Here is an 18,181-nt window from a genome sequence, read left to right on the forward strand (position 1 = left end):
GCCAAGTCGCGAGTGCGAATGCTGTTTGTCTGATGACTGGAGACACATCGTCTTGTCTTTGTCTTGCGCGGTTTCTTTTATTTGATTTTGATGTCATCGGCGTACGCCACTTTCTTTCACTTTACAGTATATAAATCGGGTCCAATGTCGATACAGAACTTTGCATACAAAGCCTGATTATTGTATGCGATGTCTCCTACGAAAATATGCGAAGTTGGACTTTATAAGTTAACTTTATAAGCCYCCAGATTCCGACTCTATGGCTAACTCTTTATCGAAAAAATCGACCAATCTGTCAGGTATCTAACTGAATGTCAAAGATCATCTTTTTATGGAAATTATGAAATAACATTTCATGACGATCAAAATTATCGAAGTTACTCTGGGGTGTTGTGGAGTCTGATAGTTGTCGGAATCAGAATTGAAACCGATCAAAAAAAGTAGTAGGTGTCATGAATTTAGATATTATTGGTTTGATATTCGAAACAGAATTTGTATCGTTTTTGGCTGTGACGGAATCCAATTTTATCGGTTTTGCTATCAGAAACAAACTACTACGACTATCTTCGCTCACAGATTTAAAATGTAAGTTAAGAAATAAAGTTATTTTGTTATTTCGATATTTCGTTTTATCTTTATTTCTATAGGAGATAACATAAGTATAAAACATAAAATGTCTTAATTATTGAGTTTTGGAAAAAAATGCGGATATTTGCGAGAGCTTTTTTTAGAGGCTTAAAAAAAATTTTTTTTTGAGGATTTTTTTGGAAAGGAAATAATTAATTGATGGAAGTGAAGTTTCTAGGATTTATAGTTATATATTTAAACATCGTCCGCAAATTTTTTTGATACGAAATCTATTAAATTTGTCTTTGAAAAGCAATTGCTAGATGCTTATCGCATGTGCATATGCCAGACGGCGGGAACAATTCAGGTCGCGACTTATATCGGAAATAAAAAAAAAGAGATTCATATTTTGTAATAGTTTATGTTCAAGTTTAACTGTGAAAATATCAAAAAAAAAAAAAAAAAGTGTACAATCCTAAAAAATTTTAAAATTTGGAAAAGAGTAGTCTTTGTCTAAGAAAAATTTTGCTGCAAACATATGTTCAAATTTAAATTTTCTTAGTATATTTCAGTTAAAATAGAAGATAATTTAATGCCAAATAAATAAATTTTGCCCAAATTCCATACGACGTTTAGTTTTTTTAACCTGCCCGCCAATTAAGAAAAATCCTAAAACTGAAAAACCGAGAAATCGCGCATTTAAAATCTTTCCTTCATTCGGAACTTATAAAAAACTTAAAATTAACAAGTTTTGTCACATTAGTAAACAGCTGGTTCGAATATTGGTTTTGCGTATGTTCGAAAAGACGAAAATCCAATCAAATTCTGTGACACCATTTAAAATCAGAATTGGTTTGCAATTTTGACAGCTGAGCAATTCTGTCTTGGATTCCACAACACCCCTGACTGTTTCCGTTGCACGGCATTTATTGGCCTATATGTGAGATATATTAAAGATATTAAGAGAGCGACTCGCTCTAATAATAGTAGTTCGTGTGCGCAAAAGTGACAAAATCGGCCCATTAAAAATTGCAAAGCATATATACATATACATACATACGACATTCCTGCCATTCTCGTCATTTACTTTAATATAAATAATATACATAAAAAGAACTCAAATTTTCCATTTCTGTTCCGCGGAATAATTTATCGTTCATTTCTAAAAATAGAATCGACATGGGATCTTTGGCCATAAAATCCCTACTGTGACGCTGCAACCCTTAAACGCCGAGTTAAAATAGTTCAACACCAGACGCGAAATGTTGCAAACACAAATCACAATGGATAACCGAAAACCGCACATGCCTTCATATAAAAACGTTAAAAATAAAATAGTAACAACAACAGTGTCAACAACGTGCTTCAGATGAGTCCGAGTGCTGCAATTATTGCAGAAATAGCAACAGACTTAAAGCAAAATTTACAAATACAGAAACATTTATATTTATAAAGGGTGTTTTTGGAGGTGTTAAACTTTTATTTCGTAATGAACGGTTAATAATTTGGTTTTACTACAAAATTTTGCAGCCTTCATTTTGGTCTTCGCGGTATTTACGGAAATTAATTTCTTACTAAAATTAATTAAAAGTGTACTAACAGATATTTACGTCTACCTATTCACAACGTAAATATTGGAAATATATTCCCACTATTTCAACTGGTTTTTCCGGTGTAAGTCTTTGTTTGATAAGTGTAAAACACTTTTCTTTATTTTGACTAAGATATTCCATGTCACTAAAGAGGCACCCTCTATAACTGCTTGATAGTGTATACCGACTCGAAAACAAGGCAACATATACTCGTACAAACTAGTGTACTCGTACCCAAAAACCCGAAGCCGTGTGGAACTGAAGCAGTCAAGCATACGCTATTATGGAGAAAACACTTTTATAATCGTTAGTGTACATATTTGCAGAACTTGCCACAACATATCGACGTATGCATGTGGACTCAGCTGTGTGCATTGTTGGACAACTCGAATGAACAAAATTGCGCCAGGAGCTATAGAACGCCCGTACAAAAGCGACCACAATTGTGAAGCCTCTTCACTTTTATGAAACTGGATGTATGTGTGTGTTAACGGCGTAACTCTGCTATATATCATGCTGTGAACACTACAAAAGTGTCGAAATTGTAACAAAATTCTCACCCAATCGACTTCAATGTAAAAATCGCAAACAATTTGTCCAATCGAAGCTACTAGGAAAACACCATTCAATTAAGTATACAGTTTTGACGGTTCTAAGGTTTTTGCTAAAGTTATCATACTCACTTATTTTTTTATGATATCAAAGCTGCCTTTAGAGAAATTTACTGAGAATTAATTGATGAGTTCACTTTTTCAAATAGGAGACATACACATATTTTAGTCTTTGTATATAAACCGAGTTGAATATTATACGTTAGTTCGATTGTTCAAGGTAATGAGAGTTAGTTGAAAAATTAATACGATTCAAATAGAGTCATTCGTTTGAAAAAATAAAGCCATTGTTCTTAAAAATCATAGTTAGTACAATAGTGACATAAGAGAAGCCTCACATGTTGAGCAAATTGGTTAAGTGGGGCGTGAAAACGATGAAAAGCTTTTTGTATGAAGTATAGTACTTCCCATATTAGTATCGGAATGTTTCGGCTGGAATAACGTCCAGTGCTAACCGGCCCAAGCGGTTCAGATGTCGAATCATTTAGGCAGATATATAGTATTTACGGAAATTATTGAAACCTTCTAAAGGGCGTAATATTATTGCAGGTTAAGCTTTAAAAATATTTACAACGACTAAGAAAGGGCTAAGTTCGGGTACAACCGAACATTTTATACTCTTGCAACTTGCAAGAATTAAAGCGAGGGAAATAACTTAAGATGTAAAACGTTAACCACATGATTGGAATCTAGAAATTTTATATATATACATATATACTCTATGGCTACACTGGCCGACATTCTCGGCATAAGATTTATTAGAAACGCGAAAGTACCTCTAATACAATCACCAATCATATGAAGCAAAGTCAGCCGGATGTTAGAAAATTATGGTAATGGTTATAAGGGGCTAGGTCAAGTTTTCGCTCAAATTTAAAGATAGCCGAAAAAAGAAGAGAGCGCATGATAATGGAAATTAAATTAAAAGAAAAAAAGATGCGAGCAAATGTGTTTCGAAGGTTTATCGTCATCTGTTACTGTGCAAGATTCTATTCAAATGCAAGGCATCAAGATCAACTTACCAGCTCTGATGAAAGCGTTGACGAAGACTTGGCATCAACCTCTCAAATGGTAAGTACAAAACGAGGAAGGAAAAACTTTAGCACGCCCAAGTTAGTTGCATCTGTTTCAATTAAGCATAAGGGAGTCAGGCTGTAGAAGAAGAACTAGATCTTAGGTCTGATAATTTTCAGATAAACAAATTGTATATCCAACGGAATCTATAAATTCAGATATGCAGAATAATATACCTGAAATAGTGACCGCTGGGAAATTGGGTTGGGAAATTATTAGCTGAACTTGACGTGAGAAGTTCTAAAGAAGAACTCCTACCAATTCTAACTGGAAAACTATTAATCCTGCTGCCATTGAAACAAATACCGATATCCTCACACGAAGTTTTTGTAATAAAACAATAGAATATTTATTATATTTAAATTAAACGTGACGATTATCGGGAACTGATTGAACTGTCTATTATTTTCTTAGGAGGAGACAGTGAAAAAAAAATTAAAATTAGACCTCTAGAGCGATGCATCATGCAAGGTGGATCGTTAGAGCGTTTTACTCTTTAAAGATATATTTGTTTCAATCTCAGTTGAAATTAGTGCCAAGGATAAGCGATTAACATGTGTGCTTTTTAAAGAGGCTTAAGGAATATAGAGCTGTTGACAAATTGATCTATAGTTGCCCTGAGCAAGTTTAGTTTATATCTTTGGTACTTGGCAGAATAAGTTGTCAGTTTGTCACTCTTTGATGATGAAGTTAATGAATAAACCAAAACGAATTTAGTAGTGAGTTTCCAAACAGAAAGTTTGTGTGATTATCGGAAGTAATGTATTCCATCTAAAAAGAGAATATGTCTGATAATTTGTATAGTAAGTAGGCATACAAGAAATAGTACTACAAGTATAGTAATAATATTGTATATTGTGAATTTATTGTATGTTTATTAAATAGTACTATTTTTTATACATTTTTCAATAAATTGTTAATAATACTGCCTCCTTTATTGTTGTCGGAAAATCATTACGTGGTTTTGTGTCTTCCAAGAGCACAAATTTATTTTCTCGATTAAAATTTATAAAATTTTCCTCCAGAGCACCGTTTCTATACGGAATGAAGATGTTGCCTATTTAGAGGCGAAAAGGCTTTCTTTAACGGCAGTCAATAACACAGCTGAAAGAGCTCACAGCTGAAAGAGATCACTGCAAAAGAAGGACAAAAACAATTTTTGCTACACTGCGTTCAGGAGCATAGAAATAATCTAGATTGTATGATAAAATAAATATTTCATAAGAAAGCTAATATTAATATTAAACTAAATTAAAGGGTCAAAAGACCAATTTTCGAGATCTTCAGAGTTCTGTCGACACGGATTAGCGTTGACGTAGAAAATTAAATTTTGTATTTAAGTAAGCCTGGGTAGCTTAAAAAGAAATAGGAAATATGAAGGGACATCCTAATATACATATATAATCGCAGGGTTTTCGATGCTCTGGTTAAAGTTAAAGTATTTCCCTGTCATTGTTTCTTGCAAGGTGCAAGATTATAATTTCTTCGGTTGCACACGAGCTTACCCGTCCTTTCTTTTACTAAATCAAAAACAAAATAATTTAATCAATGTTTACAAAAGAAATGAAATGAAAAAAAAAAAAATCAAGCAAATTCTGGATCACCACTTTTGCGCTGGTAGCCTAATTATGATTATGTACTCGTATGTAGGTTTTTTTTAATGTTTTGGTAACTGCTTCTTATGTGCATAATAATATTAATTTTCAATAATTTTCCAGCAGGCACGATTATTTGAGTTTAGTGAATGTAGATATGAATTTGGTTGATGTGACAGCTCGACATGGAATTTGATATAATAAAAGCAGCTCAAAAAGCTGGAAAATACTCATACACTTCCCCTTTGACTTATGCATGTCCAGTTATATATGTATGAATGCTGACATTTCATTTCAAATACACCAGAAAAATATGCATAATATTAAGGGTGTACCAAAACTAACCCAAGATTTAACAGCGGACAGTTTAGGCATAAAAAAATCAACAGCGGACAGTTTAGGCTTAGTAAAAATGGAGTGTTACAGGATAGAAGAACGTGTCTTTATTATTGAATAATATTCCAAAAATAATGAAATCGTTGCGGCCGCAGTTTTAAAAATAGTATTTTAACTCCGTCAAATATGAAGAGATACATTGAAATGGCTGCAAATTTAAATCTTGCGTTAATGTTGGGTCACCCTCTATAAAGTCATCGCTATAGATATATGTATGTATATAAACCAATTGATTTGGGTGTAATGGTGCCCTTTTTTAGGTGAGCTCCATTCGGAAATACTTCCATCCATTCATCTTTGATAATGACATGTGCTACCGTTTTAAATCGTCATATAATTAAAATTCATAAATAATTAAAATTTCACCTTTCAATTTGATCACAGTACATACAATTATTCAGGTGTTTTATTTTCCGTTACCTGCCTTTAACTAAAAATCTAAGAAGTCGTAACTTTGCAGAACTGTTTTGTAATACTTGACAGTGATAGTGAAAAAAAATTCAAATCTGCATTTTGGGGCGTGTCAATGGGACGATTTTGCCCTTGCGCTACACTTATTCCTCAGGCGCCAAGTAATTTCATCTTAGGGTCAAGAATTGTCATAGTCGAACCATAACTTTTCAATAACCCACACTCGAAATAAGTTGCCTCAGTACGTCTGGCTGACTTTTTGCCGAAAATATCGGTAAATTTTTCCTTCGAAAATAATATACCTTTGTGCCGAAAATAAGGTGAATAGAATGACCTCATATACTTACCTAATATAAGGATTTTCGAATATCCTTACCTTAGCCTACATATAACTGATATACATTTTGGAGTCTATGACCTTTAAAATAAATTAATATGAAAATAAATTTCGTCGAGCAATGAAGTTGAGACCCTTCGCTGCACATTTATGCCAACACTTGAAGGTAACTGCATTATTTCGTCGGATTTGATAATTGCAAGTTGCAAGAGTATGAAATGTTTTGGTTACATCCGAAAGTAAGCTCTTTCTCACTTTTTTAAGGTGGAATTTTACCTTAATTTTGGCATTTTTTGCCTGTCAGTCACAAACCGATTAACATACTGCTAGGTACGAGAAAACGCGTTTAACGATGAACTGATAGAGCTAATTGAACTGAGCGGTTACACTTTAGATTGCTGAAACTCATTAAATATATGATATAAAGCTATAATCTATGGAAATTTAAAATCAATTTATTGGATAGCTCTTCACGCAGAAATATCAAAATATATGTTTAATTAGTGCAAGTCTTTGATTAGACTTGTTTCAACACCCCAAACCATAATTTATGTAATACTGGTCGATCCGTAATAGGTAGTGGAAAACATAAGTATATCTTTTAGAAATTTTTTTCACAAAATCAATTAGTTTGTTGATCGGGTCTTGGTGTGGCTTGAATACTACACAAATTAATGTCGAATTCTGTCAAATATATGGCAGAGGCGAGACCAGTTAGATATTTGTAACGATAACAGTATATAACAAGTTTGCCATGCAGTTTGCAACACCCAGAAGGAGCGTATAAGACGATATCCAATATATATGTATATGTTATGTATGTACATATATAAATGGTTAGCATAATGATCAGAGTTAATTTAACCATTACCGTTTATCTGTATATACGCGAACTAGTTCCTCAGTTTTTGAGATATCGATCTGAAATTATACGCACGTCCTTTTCTCCCCAAGAAGCTGCTCAATCGGATATCCGCCAATATCGAACTACTATAGAATATAGCTGCCATACAAACTGAACGATTTGAGTTAATTTCTTTTTATACAACGAAGTCTTTTCATAAAATTTGGCATGTGTTCTTGTCTAAGCCAATAATGCACTAACAATGAACGATCGGAATCAAATTTTTGTAAGGAACCTTTCGAATTTGAATTTTATATATGACTAATAGGGTAAACCAGCTCCCATATGTTGGATTGCCTTTTGCTTAGTATAAGGGTATGCTATGCTGAATTACAACAACACCATGTCTCTTTGCATATAGAGTTAGACCCACGGAACAAAGTTTTAACATTTAATGAAAACTTTAAATTGAAGCAAAACTCAACGCTAAAATACATATATATCTGTATGTACACAAAAGTAAAACTAAATCATAAGGTGAATAAACCGCAGACGTGACTCTTTCAAAATAAGTTCCCTTTCTGTCTTGACATGATGTTTACTTGACGGGCACCCATTTCCCATATAAATCGAATGTAAATAAATTTGTGACGCCTCATTTAACATGGCAACACTACACTCGTATTTTGCTCCCCGCCGCCATAAAGTGCAGTCATTATTGCCGTGCTTATTTAAAATAAATATTTAAGCAAGTAAATATCACCTCTGTTTGCACACTTTGCAATGGCATTAAATATTTAAGTAGGAAAAATAAATACACGGTGCTTCAAATTATGCCGACTGGATGAATGAAGCCATACACAAATGTTAAATGAAGGACAAGTAAGTAGATACCATGTAGCGACTAGGTAAATACGAGTATATGAACTTATCTATATAAAGCGTTGGTTGTAACGGCAGTTAGGCTTACATAACGAGAACTGACCCAGAATTTTATCTAAACACGGACTTTCAAATTTCCAGACATGGAGATTGTTTTCTACCGCTACAAAAAACATTACTATTAGCTATATTAAGATATCTCAGTTAGTTTTGTACTCTCTGAACATATTGCTAAGAGTATAATAGTTTTGTTCACCTAACGGTTGTTCTACCACCTAAGACTGGTAGAGGCATATATGGATATATGTATATATACATATAAATTATCATAGTGACAACAAGAGGTGGCTGTCTGTCCATCCGTTCGCTCGTGTAGACGACAAATTGATTAAAAATTAAGTTATCTTGAGGAACCTTGGACCATTTATATGCCGACAAAACCGTAATATAAGTAGGAATTTGGAAATTACTTGAATGTCATGGTATATTTTTGGAAATCATCATTAAAGCATTTATATTTAAATTTAATTTGTTTCAAGGAACTACTAAAAGTTCGGAAACATTAATTTTAGAGGATATATATATTTTTTTTTTAGTGTTCACTTATACGCGTATATATTATATTGTACAATTAAAAGTTATGTGGTTAGAGTTTCTGTAAAAAAGTTTATCAAACTCGATTTTGCTCATGTGGCATTAATTGTTGTAAGATACTTTGGTGACTTTTATCGATTCATTCAGAAAACTATTCCCTGTGGAAGCAGCCAAATGAAGAATTTCCAATTAACGAAGTTAGAAAGTTAAAATTGGAATGTATTTCCAAATGTATGCAGCAGCAAAAATACGAATGTAGTGTGGCATTTTGAATTTGCTGGCTGCAATTAATTTAATTGTACAATATTTCTATTGAAGATTTCTCATTATAACGGTGCTGCTTTAAACAAACTTTTGTTTTTTAGCGTTCAAATATGAGTCCCAATAAAAGTGATGATATTAGAACAAAGAAGCGACATCAGTTATGAAATAAGCAAGTTTTTAACTATCCAATCAGTTAAACTATTTCAAAACAAAATACGTTGCTCAGTGCTTTACTACATACAAGTATATGTGTATAATTTTACTTGATAACGAGGACCGAGATCACATCTCTGGTTTAATTAAGAAAATCGTTTGAGTCAAAATTCTTTTCACACCAATGAAGCCCTTGGTATAAATACAAACCAGCTAGTGACCTTCAAATTTTTATTTGAATTTCACCAGATTTATCACATCCCAGCAGTTACACTGAATAAATTATTTCTCAATTGCCATGAAAGCAAAAATTGAAAGAAAATAAAACCACGAAAACGAATTTGACTACTTGTCAATATTTTTTTATTTGCCACCATGAATCAATCTATATTATTTATTCGATAACTGTAAATAATAAAATTCTTTGGAAACTTTTGCTCACGTTACGGGTTGGTTACTAGACCCCTAGTAATCTGTAGCACGAGTAGTATATGTCCGACCAGGTTAAGCCATATGGCGTTAGAAAGATAAGATTTCGTACTAAAACAAGGACAACCTACAAAAATATCTCTGAGTTTCATTAAGGAACCTCACATACCATCGCCAATCTTTACGGAGTAAAATCAGCAGGATGTTCGAAAATCCTGATGTTAGTTATATTTATTTATTTGTACAAAGATGCACTGTTGTTAGCAAAATACGACAATATTGAACGATATACACGGTATAAAGTTACCTGGAAGTTCGAAAATATTTATATTGGGTAGTCAAAAAAGCCTATTCTGTATTATGTCAATGTAGTTATTAGACTGAATTAACATTTGCGATTCTTTGCTGAAAGGAAATGAAATGGAACCATTTCTGAAGCGAACGGTAACAGGAGATGAAAAGTGGATCAAATACGACAATAATGTACGAAAAAGATCATGGTTCAAGCGTTGTGAAGCTCAAAAAATAGACACAAAGCTAGGATTGGCGCCTCGAAAGGTTATGCTGAGTGTTTGATGGAATTGGAATGGAATCATCCATTATGAGCTGCTACAGCCTGGTCGAAGATTGATTCTTGCATTTCTTGATTGGACCAAGCAATCGAAAAAAAAAACGCCCACACTGATCAACAGAAAGGGCTTCGTCTTCCATCAGAGAAACGCTAGACCACACATATCTTTCATGACTCGATAAATTGGGGGGGCTTGGCTGGGAATTTTTGATGCATTCCCATATAGTCCTGACCTTGCTCCATCGGACTACCATTTGTTGATCGAGAGAAGACTGTAAAAATTACTTGTCGTAATTTTGGCCGACAACCCAGAAAAGTTTTACACTGATGGAATAATGTCTCTTTTATTTGAATTCCAATTATATATCTATCACGTTTAACGATATTTTCCGTAAAAAGTCAACGATACGCACTGAGGTACGCACATTCGGTACTTAGATGCTTGAATAGTTTCGGTTCGATTTGAAAATTTTTCGGACATAAGATGGCACACTTCAAAAGCATTATTTATGCAGAGTTTTAGCCCGATACACTTGCTAATATATACAAAATTTGGTTGATATGGGTCGAGTAGGTTTCGAAGTATGGATTTTCACTTCAGTGTGGGCGGTGTCGGCTCGTCCAAATTTGATGCCGGCTCTTATGAAACCTAGTCTTAAGTAGTTTTGTGATTGCAGTATTGTTTCACCACTCGTTAAAGATGGATATTTGTCAGATTTAGAGGAGGCTAAAAATACGAGTGGTGTCTATAGTTCTATACTGTTTACTTACAATTGTGAAACCAATATCTAAAAGAAATAAAAGAAATTAATGACATTTTTATATTTCTTATATACTGCTCATTATTTTTAGTATGCAAATTAAACACAAATGAATAATTTAATTTCATTTACAACAAAAATAAACAATAATTCATCATAAAAAAATATATAAAGTAACAGTATTCACCAAAAAACAAAGTCATAAATTAACAATAATTCAGCAAAAAACACTCATAACCACTTGGAATTTGCTTTCATTAGAACAAACTTTTCAAAAGAAAAGTCTGTCAATGAACCTCTCCTTGGGCTATTTATTATCCCCGCAAATGAAAAAAGACGTTCAACAGGTGCTGATTCAAGTATTTTTCAATTACTTGTACTTGTACTTATACTTGTACTTGAAAATTCTGAAAGTACTTAGTACATACTAAGCGGGGATTTAGCGAAAGTTTTGCTAAATACATACTAAGTACTTCAAGATAGAAACTAAAGTATTTAAGTACGTACTAGTACCATTACTACTCAGTATTACACAGGTCTGGGATAAAGATGGTCCAAAAGTGTTTTCCCTTATTCCCTCAAAAAGCAATGCTTAATTAACACACGAAATATTTTATGATCCATTTTTTTGCAAACTAACACAAGTTGCTTTACAAAAATTCTATATTTCTTTAATACCCAATAGAAATCATATAGATGGTAGTAGTAGAATAATAGTATTATCTATGTATGTGTCAGAATTCGGCTCAAAAAGTGAGATTTTCAGTTGAGAATAAGTTTGGGATGCAAACAGATCTCTACAAATATTTTGTTGGGTAAATATTGACACAAAATGTCCAAGATCGATATAAAACGATTTAATCGACCTGTGTTTGACCCTAGAGACATCTATTGGAAACGTTGTAGACCTAATATTTATATATATATATATTTTTTTTTGCCGTACTTCCTCGGTGGAACATCGGGTCTCAATAAACAAATTATAATTAATTTTATTTATAGCCATACATTTAATTTCTCTCCAAGAATAACCACTTCTCTGTGCTTCTGGTTCGACTGCCCGTCTCCAGGTGTTGGCTGGTCTCCCGCGTTTTCGGCTTCCTTGCGGATTCCAATCCAGCTCTGTTCTGCTAATGTCGTCGTGAGACTTTCGGTCCGGAGATTAGCATTGCTAATAACGTTAGGGCAGAATATCCGCAGAATTTTTCGAAAACTTCAATTAAGAAAGGATTGCAGCAACATTCCGAAGACAGCGCGACCTTGGGATATGCGGTTTCGTATATCGGCTGTTGATCCACCGTTTTTAGATATGATTCTACCTAAATAGCAAAAGTCGTCGACTTCTTCGAGACATGTTTCAGCGATCTGTAGGTTTGGCGTTTCGGTTGTGTTGACGCGCATGAATATTGCCTTCGTTATATTAATTTTAATTCCAGTTTGTGCGACGATATCACTAACAGCTTCAAGTTTCTGGGAGATGTGCGAATATTTATGACAATAGACAGATATCATCCGCATAGTCCAAATCGGCAATCACTCGTAAGGTGTTGATGTGATCGACACATGAGCAATGGTAGTTACGCAGTTACGCTTTGTATATTATTATTCGTCAGTCATCAAAATTGTACATCTTTGCTGGCCTTCAGCTGCTGACACAATAATTTTTTGTTCAGTTCAAATGATTTGAATGTTCAGGTATTTAGTTCGTTTCGTAGTAGTTTCAACTAGTATGTTATAACGCATTAATTGCTCTAGAAGGAAAGACTTGAGATTTCGCCTAATATAAATGTATAGGATGGACTAAAAAAGTTAGATATTTTTCCTTTTTTACCTTCGAAATATCTTCCGAAAGTACAAAAAAAAAAAAAAAAAACATCAGATAAAATCAGATAAAATTTAAGCTCTTAATGTTAATATTAATAGGTTGTAGAAATAAAAAATAAGTAACTCCGGAATTGTTTTTTAATTCTTAAAATTGAAAGTTAAAGTAAATCGAGGTCAGAATATAATCATAAATCGAAAAAGATGATTTTTACAATTTTTGTTTATTTTTCGCAGAATAATACCATAAACACATAAAATACCTTACTTTTTATATCCATTCCAATTTTAAATAATTATTATCCTCTGCTTGGTTTTATATCGTATATTTTCACAACAAAGTTAATTAGAAGATAAGTAAGAAATCATTTTCGATCAAACGTCAACTATAGGTACCGATGTGTAAAGTAATAGTTTTTGTGGAATTTAAACAATTTTTGGTGATAAGGTGGCACACAGTGAAGAAATTATTCGTGCAGAGTTTTATCCCGTTGTATTAATTGCTTCTTGAACTGGAAACTGAACGAATCAAATGCAATTTAATTTGTGCTATATGGGAAGTAGTAGTGTGTTAAGGAATATACATACCAAGTTTCATCGAGATATCTCATTTTTTACTCAAGTTTCAGCTTGCAGGGATGAACGGACAGACAGACAGTCAACCGCATTTTATCTTTTTTCGTCATCCTGATCATTTATATATATATAAACCTATATCTATCTCCATCAGTTTCTGATGATACGTCCAACCATTAGGTGAACAAAACTATAATCCTCTGTAGCAACTAGTTGCAAGAGTATAAAATGTTGTTTAAATATTTGCGTTCCCTTAAATTGAAAAAAATCAGGCACAATTTTTTTATTGTCAAGAGCTTATGCCACTTCATTTTCAATTGATAACATTGCCAAGGTTGTAAGTCTTTTTTGTTAAATTGTGGACCGGAAATTGGTTTTGATAAGTTTAATTTACATAAACTGATATAAGATGTTTTAGAATTTTTCAAATTGCCGTAAATAAATTAAGAACGATATTTATCAATTCCTTTGAACAAATAAAATTCAAAAGATCCAGTTGTGTAGTTTTGTGAACAATTTTTCCGTCAGTTTATATTGCGTTGCATAAATCTGTTGCAATGTATGTACTTAAGTTTATTCGTCACCGTGAGTTAATGACATGTATAAGTTTTACAATGTACAAAAATGGATTTGTATGTAAAACTTTTCAGCTGCTCAATATTAAATAAAACCCAAAAGTTTTGGTAACTTGTTTCAACTGATCGTATTTTCATCTATTGAAGATAAGTACTGGAAAAATATATACTATATTTCAAAATTTTGCTTAGCATCGCGATTTGGCTCATTTTCCTGCTCATAATTGAACTAAGTTTTCGCACGGAAACTAATGCCGTTATAAATGTGTAGATATGATACAACAACTACAAGGTTGCTATTAAAAAATCAGTATTACTTCCGTTGATGTTTACACTTTGTATTAGAATGCGAAAATATGAAACTATGACTTTAGGTCATACAAACTAAATATATTAATTAATTTTGTAAATCGTTTTATATTCTATTTACATTAAATATTTAAATAGAATTTGCAAAAAATACCAAATTTATGAAGTTCAAGATGTAACAACAATACTTCCATGGTTTATGATAAGTGTATATATGTATATCACAGTTATTGGTAAATAGTAATTCTTTAACAAAATTATATAGAAAATGTTTTTCTTTGAAGGTAAATACCACTTATAATTGATTTGTAAGTAAACATAAATTCGCAATCACGTGAACGCAGTAAATCAATATTTTAAAATCTTCGGCATTTTTTCTAGCATTTTAAATTATTTTTTATTGAATTTAAAGAGTCTTTTAAACGACACATTCAACAAGGGACAACAACAGCTTTGCATTCTTTTGCATGAGTTGATTGGCTTGTGCATATTTTATTGAGTTACTCATACGCCATGTCGCACCAATCTAGATTTGTCGCTTTAACACAAGTGTAACTAAGGAAGAATTATAAACGCGTCGGTTTATTGTTGTACAATTTGACAGCACTAACTCTGGTTAATAATTTATAATACGAAAACATATATCAAAACTATGATTTTCCACAGACAAAGTTTCTTCAGACATGTTACATATGTATACAACACAATATATGTATGTATACAAATATTTAATATATGCACCTGGAGTAAAATTTTAACTATCACCAAATGACCTACGTTTGGCTTAATGTTTCCGTTGCACCTGAAGGATGTTGTTGCCTTTATGTTGTTGTATGGATGCCGTTCAAGCGTTTCTGCTTTTATTATCGTTGTAGATTCATCGTTGTTGACACTGATTCTAATGAAGACGCCGTTTTAATGTATCTCCATATTCAAGTGAAATTTATGGCACAAACAATAACAATAAACATACACTAACACTCACACACATAGACATAAATGCATTTAATTGGTACTTTGTGGCGTATTTCGAGATTGACAATATTTGACTGTCGGGAAAAAATTAGTTACAACCCAAATAAACCGTTATTATGCACACATTAAACGAACATAATTTTTTTATTTCACTTCCCGATGAAACAATTTAAAATACATTTATTTTTGTAATTTTTTTTTTCATTTTTCATATAATATACCTGCTTTTTTAGCTTTAATATTTTATACACTTATTATTTATTATTGCTATTAATAACACCACCGTTTCAGTTCGGTTTTCTTCCAGTGTACCATACTGGTCGAGTTCTCCGCCGCAACTGAAGTTCGCCGCTTCAGATCTCTGCTTTATATGCGTCCAGCTTCAGCACAGATGCGATGTTAAGTGCGAACATTCTTCGCCGAGATGCTGTACTGTAGCTGTCGTTTCGCTTCGTCGGCGGCGCATGCGTTGCGCCTCCAATTAGAATTTCATTCATAAATTGTTGCAGTCTGCCGTTATTATTTGCAGACTGCTTATTGTTTGGCAATAAGTCATGTTGCCGTTTAACATTTAAACGGACGATTTGTAGGCATTTAAGCGAATTCAATGTTTCTACTATGTGACCAACTACTGGTTAGACGCAGACTGGAAGATGCGAAATACCTGCATACGATTATGTATTTCTGGGTGTGAGTAGCATAATAAAAGTTATTGTTGGATTGCGTTGACCCTGTTCTAGTTATGTGGAAGGAAAATTGTAAGCACTTTTTCTAACGTTATTGATGGTTTATTGGGCATATGCGCCTTGTTTGTTGCCTTTGTTGTTCTATCAAGAATGACATTGACTTTAACATTGGAATTGAGTGCTCTTTTCATTGCGTTCAAAAAAACTATTGCAACAAAGCCTTTTAAGAACTAACGTTATCGGTACATAGTGATTGAACAGCACTTTAGTTTTGCCAAAAAAAGCAAAACAATTGTTCTTAAAGGTTTCTTGGTTATTTTGCTGTCCTCCCCTGTCTTTTGAAATACCAATGACACATTCAATACATTTTGTTATAGACTCAAATCTCCTTAAAATTGTATTATGAGAAATAAGATGTATTAAATCACCGTTGTTCTATAATTAATTAATTTACTAATTAGTAAATAATTTAAACTTATTTATTTCTTAATATTAATTAGAGATATATATCATTTCACAAACATGACCATACTTAAGGTTAAGCTGGCTTAGTTTGGGCGAGTATTTTATATTCGGGTTTGAACTGGCCCCTCCTTATGTGCCTTTATAAGTAAACAGTAAAAAAAATGCATTCATTATAACGGGTTATTCAATAAGAGCGCTACAAAAGTTTTAAATAAAACAAAAACGGTTTGGGATATGAATAAAATTCTTTACGCATTTGAAAGTACATTCAATGCCATTATTTATGGAACTCAATATCTTTTACATAGCCACGGACATGCTTGCAGAAGTCCAGCCACTGAACCCAGTTTTCGACGGTCACGTCCACGTCCACATAATACAATTCGGGCAAAAAATATTCGGTTATCATTGAGCGGTAGCGATTCCATTCACAGTAAGATTCTGTAGATTCTAATTTTTCCAGTATACGCTCAATTGTTGATCTGACAGGACGATTATGACCACCATAAATTGAACACAGCGCTCTTCAAGTTGAGGCCACTGACTCCGAATTTCAGTAGATGATATCAGTCATTTCAAATTGTTGTTGGATCTTATGATCTTACATGGTGAAATTACAATCTGAACTGAAGAAAAATGTCAGAAAAGCGGGAAAAAATATGGTCCTTATTGCTCGACTTTTGTAGTGTCCCTATTGAAAAGCCCGTTATGTTTTTACAAGGTGCGTTCCAAAATAAACAGGACTTTTTGAATCTAGCGTCCCTGGTGGCGCCATCTATATGTCGACTGATGCGTTATAATCTGCTATCTTTATCGATTGTCCAGTGAGAGTTTTATGACATTTCATTGATTAGAAGTGAAGTTATTGCGTTTTAAGTGTCAGTATGTTGTGTTATCTGTGCGAAAATGAGCTTCGAACAAAGAGCCAACATGGCGGTGATTGCTTATCCCGTAGCAGAGTGCACGAGTGGTTTCAACGTTTTCAAAGTGGTCGTGAGGGCATAACTGACGATCAACATGTGCGGCAATAAAAATCCCTGATCACCGATAATTCAATCGAAACTGTGCGTGAATTCATCAAAAATCAATCGAAATCATCATTGAAGTTCATAGAAATGGAATTGAAATATCTCCAAAATACTGATTTATCGCATTTTGACCAAACATTTGGGCTTACCGAAAGTGTGTGCCCGGTTTGTTTCGCACAAATTGACTGACACTGGAAGGACGCTTATGACCGATTATTTGATCAAAAATCACGTTTTACCGATTAACCACCATCCATCTAATAATGAACTTTTATTTTCTACACATTATAACATCTGGCTTACCCCAAAGTATAGCATATGAGGAATTTTCAGTCTATACCTTTAGTTGTCACCACGAAGAGCATATATTTTGCAGCCAAGTTTAATAATGGGTACAATATTTTAGACTGAAAACCTAAATGAGAATACCAAAGTACATGAAGAATTATGTGCCGCTTATCAAGATTCTTTATTAAATGGATTTGTGAATCAAATGCTGAGAGTGGTCTTGTACTGCTTTATTTTGTCATCTGTAGAGCGTCGGTCATAATATGAGGAAAACACTTTCTTCTAACTACAATACTTGGGACTTAATGCTAAAATTTAGGAATATTTAAACCACATTTTTTCTGAATATTAACGAAAAACTCTTATCAGTATCTTAC

The sequence above is a fragment of the Bactrocera latifrons genome, unplaced genomic scaffold (genome assembly GCF_001853355.1).
Source record: "Bactrocera latifrons isolate USDA-ARS-PBARC rearing strain unplaced genomic scaffold, ASM185335v1 scaffold_101, whole genome shotgun sequence".
NCBI classification, from domain to species: domain Eukaryota; kingdom Metazoa; phylum Arthropoda; class Insecta; order Diptera; family Tephritidae; genus Bactrocera; species Bactrocera latifrons.